Raw genomic sequence first — 14,102 nt, forward strand, 5'->3', positions numbered from 1 at the left:
TAAACCACAAAGAAAACACCATATGATTATCATCAGATGTCTCAGTAAAAACTCTTCAAGCTAAGAGAGAGTGGAATGACATGATTATCTATGTAGAAAGTCCAATTAAAACTACAGAAAAAGCTGATAGAAATAAGTTTATCAAGTTTTCAGGATATAATATCCATATCCATACAGAAATCAATTGTATTTTTATATACTAGCAGTGAATAATTAGAAATTGAAATTTTTTAATGTTATTTATTGATTTTAGAGAGAGAGGAAGGGAGAGGGAGAGAGAGAAACACTGACATGAGAAACTTCAATCAGTTGCCTCCCATATGCACCCAACCCTAGGGGCCGAACCCACAACTTGGGCATGTGCCCTGACTGGGAATTGAACCAGTGACTACCTGGTGCAGGGGACGACTTTCAACCAACTGAGGAACACCGGCCAAGGCTAGAAATTGAAAATTTTAAAATACCCTTTATAGCTTGTCTGGGCATGGCTCAACCGTTGAGCGTCAGCCTAGGATCCAGAAGATTGGGGTTTGATTCCCGGTCAGGGCACATGCCTGGGTTGCGGCTTGATCCCCAGTCGGGGGTGTGCAGGAGGCAGCCGATCAATGACTCTCTCATCATTGATGCTTCTCTCTCTCTCTCTCCCTTCCTCTCTCTGAAATCAATAAAGATATATTTTTTAAAAATACCATTTATAATAGCATTTAAAATACAAAATATTTAGAGATAAATATAAAAAATGTGAAAGACCTGTACAAAATATTGCTGAGAAAAATTAAGAAAGCCTAAGTAAATGGAGAAATATATCTTGTTGGTGAGTCAAAGACTCAATATTGTTAACATGTCAATTCTCCCTCCACATTGATCTATAAATTCAATACAATCCCAGTCAAATAAACAAGTTGATTCTAAAATTCACATGGAAATGCAAAAGACCCCCAAAGAAGGGAAACAACTCCAAGAAAGAACAAAGCTGAAGAACTAAGACTATCTAGTTTCAAAATTATGAAGTTACAATAATCAAAACATTGTGGTATCCAGTCACAGGGATGTAAAGTATAGCATAGGGAATACAGTCAATAATTATTGTAATTAGGTATGGTGCCAGGTTGGAAATATAGGGGGGAACACTTTGAAAGGTATGATTGTCTAACCACCATACTGAATACCTGAAACTAATACAAAATAATATTGAATGTCAACTGTAATTGAAAAATAAAATAGCATTGTGGTATTGGCATAAATATAGACAAATACAGCAATGGGAAAGAACAAAGGTTCCAGAAATAAACTCACACATATATAGAGAATTGATTTTTTATTATAGATTTCAGAGAGAGGAAGGGAGAGGGAGATAGAAACATCAATGATGGGAGAGAGTCATTGATCAGCTACTTACTGCATACCCCTGACTGGGGATCGAACCGCAACCTGAGCATGTGCCCTGACCAGGAATCGAACTTTGACCTCATGGTTCATAGGTTGATGCTCAACCACTGAGCCACACTGGCCAAGCTATAGACAATTGATTTTTGACAAAAGCACTAAGGCAATGCAATAGAAAAAGGACAGTTTTCTCAACTCATGCTACTAGAACTACTGGGTAACTATATGCTAAAAAAAAAATGAACACTGATCCATACCTTGTGCAGTATGCAAAAATTAATGCAAAATGGGTCATAGACCTAAATCTAAAACATAAAACTATAAAAACTTATAAAAGGAAACAGAAAAAAAACCTTTGTAATCTTATGATAGGTAAAGATTCATTAGGTATGACACAAAAAAATATGATTCATAAAAAAAATTAAGATGAAATTAAACTATCAAAAGTGAAAAAAAATTCTCTTCAGAAGACACAGGTCAACAAATAGTGTTGCCAAAATTGGATACCCATATGCAAAAGAATGAAACTGAACCCTTACCTTATACCATATACAAAAAATTAACTCAAAATAGATCAGAGACCCCTCAATGACTCTCTCACTATTGGTATTTCTATCTACCTCTCTCTCTCCCCCTTCTTCTCTCTGAAAGTCAATAAAAACATATTTTTTTAAAAATAGATCAGACCTAAATGTAAGAGCTAAAACTATAAAACTCTTAGAAGAAAACATAGGGGGGGAGCTTCACGACATTGGATTTGGCAATGATTTCTTGGATATGACAGTAAAAGCACAGGCAACAAAAGAAAAAGTTGGAATACATCAAAATAAAAAATTGTGCAGAGGCATGGAACAGACTGACATATCTCCATGGGCAGGGGGAACGGGAAGAAATTAACCAAAGAACTTATATCCATATATGCATAGCCCATGGACACAGACAATAGTGTGGTAAAGGTTTGGGATGGGGTAGTGGCTGGGCAGACAGGGGCAAAGAGAGGAAAATGGGGGACATCTGTAATATTGTCAAAAATAGAAATATATATATTTTTAAAAAGAAAATAGCATTTAAAAGAGACATAGCAGCCCAGTTGACATGGCTCAGTGGTTGTACATTGATCTATGAATCAGGAGGTCATGGTTCGATTTCCAGTCAGGGCACTTGCCTGGGTTGTGGGCTTGATCTACAGATTGAGGAATCACAGGAGCTCCCCAGAATCTGAGGGAACCCAGCAGGATCAGGGGATCTGGTGAGCAGCCAATCGGTGACTCTCTCATCACTGGCATTCCTATCTCTCTCTCCCTCACCTTTCCTCTCTTTCTGGGAAAAAAAAAGAGAGAGAGAGAGAGACATAACAATTCCATCACCTTTGCATTTTTGTATAACTTTAAAATAATTTCATAACATAAGATAAATCAAAAGAATTGTAATTTTAAACGGGGTTTCTTTTTTCCAGGTGTTTGCTGTCTGGTTTTTATTCTAAAATGGAATGAAGTTAGATGGTTTTAAGTAGGAAAATGATGTGATCTGATAATTTACGCAAATTAATTTTTCCCATTCTCTGTAATGCAGCAGCACAATGCTGGCACATTATTGAATAAATCAACAAATAAGTTCAATTACACCCCACGTCTTATTTTGTCTCTTGAATAAATAAATAAACATTTGCTCAACCAAAAAAAAAAATCAAAAATTGTGCATTAAAGGACAAAATCAACAGAATGGAAAAGCAACCTACAAATGGGAGAAAGTAATTGCAAATCATATATCTGATAAGGAGTTAATGTGCAGAATATATGAAGAACTTCCACAACTAAATAACAAAAATCAAACAACCCAACTTAAAAATGGGCAAAAAGTCATTACTCAAAGAAGATATACAGATGAACAATAAACACATAAAAAGATGCTAAACATCACTAACCAATGGAGAAGTGAGAATCAAACCCACAATGAGATACCACTTCACAACAATTAGGGCGACTACTATAAATAAAAAAGAAATGAAATGTTGGCAAGGATGTAGAGAAACTGGAACCTTAGAGCACTGTTGGTGGGGATGTAAAATGGTGCAGGTACTACAGAAAACAAAATGGTGGTTCCTCAAAAAAATTAAAAATATAATTACCATATGATCCAGAAATCCCACTTCTGGATAAATACCTAAAAGAATTGAAAGCAGGGAATAAATATTTGTACAGCTAAGCTCAAAGTAGCATTATTCACCGTAGCCAAAAGGTGGAAGCAACCAAAGTGTTCATCAACAAATACATGAGTAAACAAAATATTGTATATACTACAAACAAATATTATTCAGCCTTAAAAAGGAAGGAAATTCTGATGCATGCTGCAACATGGATGAACCTTGAAAACATTATGCTAAATGAAATGAGCCAATCACAAAAGGACAAATACTGTATGAGGTACCAAGAGTAGTCAAATTAAGAGACAGAAACTGCTCAGTTGGCATGGCTCAGCCATTGAGCATCGACCTAGGATCCAGGAGAACACAATTCAATTCTCAGTCAGGGCACATGCCCGGGTTGCAGGCTCGATCCCCAGCAAGGGGGTGTGCAGGAGGCAGCCGATCAATGACTCCCTCTCATCACTGATGTTTCTATCTCTCTCTCTCTCTTTCTCTCCCTCTCCCTTCTTCTCTCTCTGAAATCAATAATTTTTTTTAAAAAAAGAAACAAAGTACTATGATGGTTGCCAGGGGCGGCGAGGAGGAGGGGAGAGAATTAGTTAGTGTTTACTGGATACAGTTTTGCAAGATGAAAAGAGTTCTGAAGATAGATTATGGTGATGGTTGCACAATAATGTGAATGTATTTAATGCCACTGAACTGCACACTTGAAAATAGTTAAGGGAGGGGAAGAAGGTGGACCCTTACAAGAAGCACAGTGCCCTTGCTCCCAGCCATGGACTGGATTTACAGCTAAAATACTGCATAGCCAGCTTGGAAAAACAAGAGGAATATACCTGAGTGGAAATATTTCAACTAAGGAGCACTGAAGAAACATCGTAGAGTCTGGTAAGAGAGGGGGCGCATAGAAAGGGGGAGTCCCCCCTGAAGCCAGTGCCTGGCTGGAGGGCCCGAAGGTTAGAGGCTGCAAAGCTCCCTCCCCTTGGGAGTGTGGACTGGCATCCAAAAGCTGGGATCTCAAACCCAGAGCAGAGGAGAAGGGAAGAAGAGCCGGTGCAAATAGGGCAGAGGGGCCCAGGGGAACAGTGTGCCTGCGAGGAGGGGACCACGCCTTCTCAGGGAAACAACACGCCTAAGGGTGGCAGTCAGGACTGGAGAGTTCCACCCCAGGTGCTGACCTCAGGAAAGGCTGTCCCATAGGGTGTGGCTTCCTATGGGCCTCAGGGTGGGGCCAGAGGGCTGCACTCGGCAGCCACCTACAGGGACTCTCTGCTTTCCTGTAAGGCATTGTACAGAGCCCCAGAAAACATTTGAACTGTGTGGCATGGGGAAGGGGAAGAGAGACCTCCTTCCACCAGAGAGGGACCAGAGCCACCAGAGTGGTGGATCCGGACTCCAGCCACTAGAGCTGCTGGTGGAGTGAATCAGAGATGTTTGATCCGCTCTGGCAGGAGACTGGTTAGCACACAAGGAGCTGCCCCACCTTTACTGAGATCAGCTGTACAGAGGACTTGCATGGGGCTGACTTTGTGACCCCTCTTGCTTGGTTCTGAGGTGTGGGGGTGCCGCAACCTCACAGGCCTGTGTGTTGCTTTGTGCATTTTTGAGATTTTGATTGCTGAACGGGCATCCACCTTCCTAGATTGCAATGGGGACACAGACCAGTGAAAGCTGGGATTTGTGTCTGCATTATGGAGAGTTTAAACTGAGCTCCCTGGGAGATCATCCAACCAGGCTTAGGAAAGGAGGGGAGGAGCACGCCTACTTCTCCTGCAGGCTAGGAGCACCCCCATAACGGGAAAGGGGCGGGTTCAGCTCACTGAAGCCCCAGATATTCCCCGCAGGGCGCAGGCCTGCGGGGAAAGGGAGAACAGCTCACAAAAGGACATTACAAGAATAAGACTCTCAGGGACTATTGTTTGGGAACTGGAGGGAAAGATTAAAACCCCTTCTGGGGGCTGGGCAGGCAACGTGCTCATTGGTGTCTTTTTCAGTCAAACCCACTGAACCCAGGCCACTGTAACTGCCCATACAGAAAAGGAAACAGACTGAATTCAATCTGAACCTGAAGCAGGCCAGTGTATGGGGAAGTAGAATTGGAGGGTAGGGTAAAAACTGAGGAGTTGGCTTTGAAGCAGAGACTAACTTTCCCACAGTGAGTGCCTGACAGTGAAGCCTCTAAGTAAGGGGAGCAATATCCCGAGCTATACTAGCCATTCTGCACCCTAAAGACTCTGAAGTAAGACCAGGCAACACAAGGGGGAGGCAAATTAGCTGACAGGTGGAGGTGGTCCACAGAGAGGCTCAGATCAGCCAACTACCTAAGGACACCAGAGCCAAACCCAGACAGCTCCTGACATTGGCTGACACACAAGTACCTCTCAGGAGACCCAAAATCAGCATACAAAACAGAGAGCCTCAGACAACATAAGCTGCCCAGAGGAAACTGACCTGACTGACTTTTCTTTTTTTTAGAAAAAAGAGGAAAAAGAAAAATTTTTTTCTTTTTAAATTATTTAATTGTTTTTCATTTTTTAATTAATTTTTCAAAAATTTGTTTTGTTGCCCAGCCAAGCATGGCTCAGCGGTTGAGCATTGACCTAGGATCCAGGATATCAATGTTCGATTCCTGGTCAAGGCACATACCCGGGTTGCAGGCTTGATCGGCAGTGGGGGCTGTGCAGGAGGCAGGCAATCAATGATTCTCTCATCACTGATGTTTCTGTCTCTCTCTCTTTTTCTTCTTTCCTCTCTCTGAAATCAATAAAAATACTTATTTTTTTAAAAAATTTGTTTTCTCTTGGTTTGATTGTTTTATTTGCTTTGTTGCGTTGTTTTGTTTTTGGTTCTATTATCAATATTTTCTTTGCTTTATTGCTGAGGTATTATCATTATAACCAATAAGTTTATTGCTTTCCTCTATAGTACCCCTATGTCTCTTATTGGACTCCCTTCATAACCTTGCTTTACCTCTCTCTCTTCTCACTCCATTGATATAGCTTTCTTTTTTCCTTTGTTCCCCTCTGCTTTTATTCTCTGTCTTCCTATCTTTTTGTTTGTTTTTGTTTGTCTCTCTATTTTATTTTTTCATTTCAACCATTTTAATATTCCTAAGCCCTACCCTTATTTTTTTTGCTCACCTTTCTTTCCAAATCTTTACTCTGCTCCTTTTATCCTCTAGTAGCTTCTCTATTTTTTACTTTTTATTTTATTTTATTTATTTATTTTAATATATCTTTATTGATTTCAGAGAGAGGAAAGGAGAGGGAGAGAGAGAGATAGAAACATCAATGATGAGTCATTGATTGACCCTGCAACCCGGGCATGTGCCCTAATGGGGAATTGAACCCTGATCGCCTGGATCCCAGGTCGAAGCTTAACCGCTGTGCCATGCCCGGCCAGGCTATTTTATTTTTTACTATTAGTAATAATATCCTTTTCTCTCTCTCTCTCTCTCTCTCTCTCTCTCTCTCTCTCTCTCTCTCTCTCTCTCTTTTTTTTTTTTGCTTTAGCATTTTTGCTTTTACTTCATTCTCCCAATCTACTTTCCCTTGTGATGTTTTCATTGTGATTGTCAGGATATTTTGTAAGTCACTGTTTGTTTCCTGGCAGTTTGATTGTATTTTGTTTTGCCCTTTCAGGACCTGTACAACAACTCATATGACGTGGTTGGGGCTGAGCTTCTCAGCTCACCAACCTGAGAGAACAATCCTCCCAAGAAGGGGTCAAAAACAATCTAGACCCAATCACAATAGGAGGGCCCAAAGAACCCACAAAAGAGACACCCACAAAAAGGGACACGCCTAGAGCAAATAGCTCAGAAGTATAAAGAAAACACACCTTTGGGTCCCACTGGACATTTACTACAAAATCCCAACCCACAAGACTGGGAGACAGCAAATATATCTAATATACAAATACAAACACTAACAGTCACTAAAATGGGGAGACAAAGAAACAACCCCAAAACTAAAGAAAAGAAAAAAACCACCAGAAAAATACTTTGATGTGATGGAGTTAAGCAAGTTATCAGAAATAGAGTTCAGAGTAATGGTTATAAAGATGCTTAAGGAAATTAATGAGAACCAAAAGACACTTAATGGGAAGGTCCAGGAACTTAGTGAGACCATGAAAAAGAGATAGAAATAAGAACCAGGCAGAAATGAAGAATTCTATATCTGATATCAAGAATTCGCTGGAAGGAATCAAAAGCAGGCTCAGTGAACCAGAGGATAGAATAAGTGAATTAGAAAACAAGGTAGAAAAAAAAAACACACCCAATCAGAGTAGCAAAAAGAAAAAACACTTAAAAATCATGAGGACAGTATAAGGGAACTTTGGGACAAGATGAAGTGAAACAACTTTTGCATCATAGGGGCCCCAGGTGGGGAGGGAAGTGAGCAAGGGATAGAGAACCTGGTGGAGGAAATAATGACAGAAAACTTCCCTACACTGGTGAAGGAGAAAGACACACAAGTTCAGGAAGCACAGAGGATCCAAGCAAGAGGAACCCAAAGAGACCCACTCCAAGACACATCATAATTAAAATGGCAAATGTTAAGGACAAAGAGAATATTAAGGGCTGCAAGAGAGAGAGAAGCAGTGACCTACAAGGGAACCCCCATAAGGCTGACAGCAGATTTCTCAACAGAAACACTTCGGGCCACAAGAGAGTGGCATGAAGTTCTCAAAGAAATGAAAAGCAAGAACCTGCAACCAAGACTGCTTTATCCAGCAAGGCTATCATTTAAAATTGAAGGAGAAATAAAGAGCTTCCCAGACAAAATAAAGCTAAAGGAGTTCAGTAACACCAAACCGGCATTGTAAGAAATGCTAAAATGACTGCTTTAAGACGAAGAAATATTGAGAGAAAGGTACATGGGCATAAAGGGGAAAATGGCATTAAATAATTATATATTAATAGTAAGCTTAAAGGTAAATGGAATATATACTCCAATTAAAAAACATAGGATAGCTAAATGGCTAAGAAAGCATGACCCATATATATGCTGTCTACAAGATACTCATCTGAGAGCAAAAGATTCACACAGCCTAAAAGTGAAGGGACGGAAAAAATATTCCATGCAAATGGAAACAAAAAAAAAGCTGGAGTAGCAATACTTATTTCTGACAAAATAGACTTCAAAATAAAGACCATAACAAGAGACAAAGAAGGTCATTACATAATATTAAAGGGATCAATCCAACAGGAGGAAATAACCCTTATAAATATATATGCACCCAAAATAGGAGCACCTAAATATAAACCGTTTCTTGGTTGACTTTAAGAGGGAGATTGACAGCATGATAATGGGGGACTTTAACACCCCACTGTCATCATTGGACAGATCATCAAGACAAAAAATCAACAGGGAAGCACAGACCTTAAATGACACACTAGATCTAACAAATTTAATTGACATTTACAGACATTTCATCCCAAATCAGCAGAATACACATTCTTCTCAAGTGCACATGGCACATTCTCAAAAATAGACATGCTAGGGCACAAAGCAAGCCTCTACATGTTCAAGAAGATTGAAATCATATCAAGCATCTTCTCAGATCACAATGGCATGAAAATAGAAATCAACCACTATAAAAAAAACAAACCACAAAACCTCAAAAGTATTCAAACACATGGAGGCTCAATAGCATGTTACTAAACAATGAATGGGTTACCAATGAGATCAAGGGAGAAATCAAAAACTTCCTGGAAAAAAAAAATGAAAATGGACAGACAACAACCCAAAATCTATGTGACACAGCGAAAGCAGTCCTGAGAGGAAAATTCATAGCAGTACAGGCATACATCAAGAACCAAGAAAAAGCTCTACTAAACCATCTAACACAACACCTGAAAGAATTAGAAGGAGAACAGCAAGAAAAGCCCTGGGGAAGTAGAAGGAAGGAAATAATAAATATCAGAGCACTAATTAATGACATAGTGACTAAAAAAAACAATACAAAAGATCAATGAACCCAAAAGCTGGTTCTTTGAAAAGATAAATAAGATTGATGAACCTTTAGCCAGACTCACTAAGAAACAAAGAGAGAGGACCCAAATAAATAAAATCAGATATGAAAGAGGAGGTATAAGAATCACCCAACTGAAATACAAAGGATCGTAAGAAAATACTATGAGCAACTATATGCCAACAAACTGGACAACCTGGGTGAAATGGACAAATTTCTAGAAGCATACAACCTTCCCAAGATGAATCAGGAAGAATTAGAAAACCTGAATAGGCTGATAGCAACTAATGAAATTGAAGCAGTAATAAAAATACTCCCAGCAAACAAAAGTCCTAGAGCACATGGATTGACAGACGAGTTTTACCAAACATTCAAAGAAGAATTAACACCTATTGTTCTTAAACTATTCCAGAAAATTCAAGAGGCAGGAAACTCCCAAACTCTTTCTATGAGGCCAGAATCATCCTAATCCCAAAAACAGATAAAGACATACAAAGAAAATTACAGGCCAATATCCCTGATGAACATAGACGCTAAAATCCTCAACAAAATATTAGCAAACTGAATCCAGCAATACATTATAAAGGTCATACACCAAGACCAAGTGGGATATATTCCAGGGATTCAAGGCTGGTATAATATTCGCAAATCAATAAATCACATAAACAAAATGGACAAAAATCATATGATCATATCAACAAATGCAGAAAAAACATTCAACAAAATCTTACACCCATTTTTGATAAAAACTTTCATCAAAGTGGGAATAGAGGGAACATGCCTCAATGTAATAAAGGCCATATATGACAAACTTACAGATAACATCATATTCAATGGGTAAAAACTCAAACCATTTCCCTTAAAAACAGGAACAAGACAGAGTTGTTTGCTTTTACCACTCTTATTCAACATAGTACTGGAAGTCCTAGCCACAGCCATCAGACAGGAAGAAAACATAAAAGGTATTCAAATTGGAAAGGAGGAAGTAAAACTGTCATTTTATTTTCAGATGACATGATATTGTACATAGAAAACCCTAAAGACTCCATCAAAGTACTACTAGATTTGATAAATGAATTTGGCATGGCAGCTGGATACAAAATCAACATCCGGAAATCAATGGCATTCTTATACACCAACAATGAACTCTCAGAAAAAGAAACTAAAAAAAATACCATTTCCCATTGTAACTAAAAAAACAAGATACCTCAGAATAAACTTAACCAAGTATGTAAAAGACCTGTACTTGGGCCTGCCTGGGCATGGCTCAGTGGTTGAGCATCGACCTAGGATCCAGGAGATTGCAGTCTGATTCCCAGTCAGGGCGCATGTCCAGGTTGCAGGCTCGATCCCCAGTAGGGGCTGTGCAGGAGGCAGCCAATCAATGACTCTCTCATCATTGATGTTTCTTTCTCTCTCTCTCTCCCTCTCTCTTCCTCTCTCTGAAATCAATAATGATATATTAAAAAAAAAAGACCTCTGCTTTGAAAACTACAGGACACTGAACAAAGAAATAGAGGAAGATATAAACAAATGGAAGAATATGCCATGCTCATGGATTAGAAGAATTAATATCATTAAAATGTCCATACTACCCAAAGCAATCCATAGATTCAATGCAATTCCTATTAAAATAGCAACAGCATATTTCACAGAGCTAGAACAAATATTCCAGAAATGTATATGGAAACAAAAAAGATCCTGAACAGCTGCAGCAATCTTGAGAAAGAAGAACAGAGTTGGAGGGATCACTTTACCAGATATCAAACTATACTACAAAGCCATTGTAATCAAAACAGCCTGGTATTGGTACAACAACAGACATATAGATCAATGGGACAGAACAGAGACCCCAGAAATAAACCTACACCATTATGGTCAGTTAATATTTGACAAAGGAAGCAAGAGTATATAATGGAGTAAAGGCAGTCTCTTCAATAAATAGTGTTGGGAAAATTAGACATGTACACGTAATAAAATGAAACTAGATCACCAACTTACTCCATATAGAATAATACATTCAAAATGGATAAAAGACTTAAATGTAAGTCGTGAAACCATAAAATTCTGGAAGAAAACATAAGCAGTAGAGTCACAGACATCTCACGTAGTGGAATTTTCACCGATACATCTCCTAAGGCAAGAGAAACTAAAGAAAAAATAAACAAATGGGACTATATCAAACTAAAAAGCTTCTGCACAGCAAAAGAAATCAGCCTCAAAGCACAAAGGAACCTCAAGGTTTGGGAGAACATATTTGCCAAGGATGCATCTGATAAGGGGCTAATTTCCAAAGTGTACAAAGAACTCATACAACTCAACAAGAGAAAGAAAAACAATCCAATTAAAAATGGGCAAAGGACCTGAATAGACACTTCTCCAAAGAGGACATACACATGGCCAAGACGTGAAAAAATGCTCAACATCGCTAATCATCAGAGATGCAAAATAAAACCACAATGAAGTATCACTTCACACATGTCAGAATGGCTGCCATCAACAAATCAACAAAAGACATGTGCTGGCGAGGGTGTGGAGAAATGGGAACCCTGGTACACTGCTGATGGGAATGCAGACTGGTGCAGCCACTATGGGAAACAGTATGGAGTTTCCTCAAAAAATTAAAATTGGAACTACCTTATGACCCAACAATCCCATTTCTAGGAATACATCCTAAGAATTCTGAAACACTAATCAGAAAGAATATATGCACCCCGATGTTCATAGCAGCACAATTTACAATAGCTAAGATCTGGAAACAGCCCAAGTGCCCATCAGTAGATGAGTGGATAAAAAAGCTGTGGGACATTTACACCATGGAATACTACGCAGCTGTAAAGGGGAAGGATCTCTTACCCTTTGGGACAACATGGATGGACCTGGAAAATATTATGCTAAGCAAAATAAGCCAGGCAGAGAAAGACAAATATTACATGATCTCAGGTATATGTGGAATCTAAAGAACATAATAAATTGAACAAAATAGATTCAATGACATGGAAGCATGGATCAGACTGACGAATCTCAGAGGGAAGGTGAGGGTGAGTGGGGAGAGATTAACCAAAGAATCTATATGCATAACCCATGGACACAGACAATAGTGTGGTGAAGGCCTGGGGCAGGGAGTGGGTGCGGGGTGGAAGGAGTCAATGGGGAAAAAATGAGACATCTCTAATATTTTGAACAATAAAAAAAAATGGTTAAGATGGTGCCCTGGTCGGTTTTGTTCAGTGGTTAGTGTTGGGCTGTGCTCCTAACGGTCTTGGGTTTGATTCCTGGTCAACAGCACATACTTGGGTTGTAGGTTTGATCCCCGGCCCCAGTTGGGGCTCGGGAGGTAACCAATTAATGTGTCTCTCTCACATCGATGTTTCTATCTCTCTTTCTCCACCCCTTCCAGTCTCTATAAGAATCAATGAAGCTGGGCATGGCTCAGCGGTTGAGCATCAACATAGGATCCAGGAGATCGGGGTTCGATTCCCGGTCAGGGCACATGCCCGGGTTGCGGGCTGCATCCTATCAATGACTCTCTCATCATTGATGTTTCTATCTCTCTCTCTCCCTCTCCCTTTCTCTCTCTGAAATCGATAAAGATATATTTGAAAAAAAAATCAATGGAAAAAATAATCCTCGAGTGAGGATTAACAAAAAAATTTTAAAATGTTAAGATGGTAAATTGTATATAAATTTTACCAAATTTTTTTAAAATAAAAGTCTGTTAAAAATCTTTTTCGAATGTAGACTGGTACAGCCACTATGGAAAACAGTCTGGTAGTTCCTCAAAAAATTAAGAATAGTGTTACCATATGGCCCAGCAATCCCTCTCCTGGGTACCTACCCAAAAAACTTGAAAACATGGATTCACAAAGATATATGCACCCCTATGTTTACTGCAGCATTATTCACGGTGGCCAAGACATGGAGACAACCAAAGTGTCCTTTGATAGAGGACTGGATAAAGAAGGTGTGGTGCATGTACACAATGGAATATAACTCAGCACTAAGAAAAGATGAAATGCTGTTATTTGAGACAAGATAGATGGACCTTGAGAAATCAGTCAGGCAGAAAAAGCTAAGAACCATATGATTTCACTCATATGTGGGATATAAAACTGAAACTCATGGACACAGACAGCAATGTATTGGTTTCCAGAGGGAAGGGGATGGGGGAGCTGGAGGTGTCCTAATATATGGTGACGGGAGATGGTTTAACTTTGGGTGGTGGGCACACGGTGCAATATACCGGTCTTGTATCAGAAATGTACACTTGGAACCTATATGATCCTATTAATCAATGTCACCCCAATAAATTTAATTTTAAAAATTTTTATAAAGCTTTTTCGCAATGAAAAAAAAGACACTTTTTTAGAAAAGACAAGCCACAGACTGGGAGAAAAACGTTAAAAGGGACATCTGTGATACAAATACAAAATGTGCAAGAGATCTGAACACTTTGCCAAAGAAGATATACAGATGACAAATAAGCACATAAAAATATGCTCAAATCATTAGTCAGAAGGGAAATGCAAATCAAAACTACAATGAGATACCACTACATCCTATTAGAATAGCTAATGTCAAAAAACTGACAATG

This window comes from Miniopterus natalensis, chromosome X, assembly GCF_054644295.1.
Source record: "Miniopterus natalensis isolate mMinNat1 chromosome X, mMinNat1.hap1, whole genome shotgun sequence".
NCBI classification, from domain to species: Eukaryota; Metazoa; Chordata; class Mammalia; order Chiroptera; family Miniopteridae; genus Miniopterus; species Miniopterus natalensis.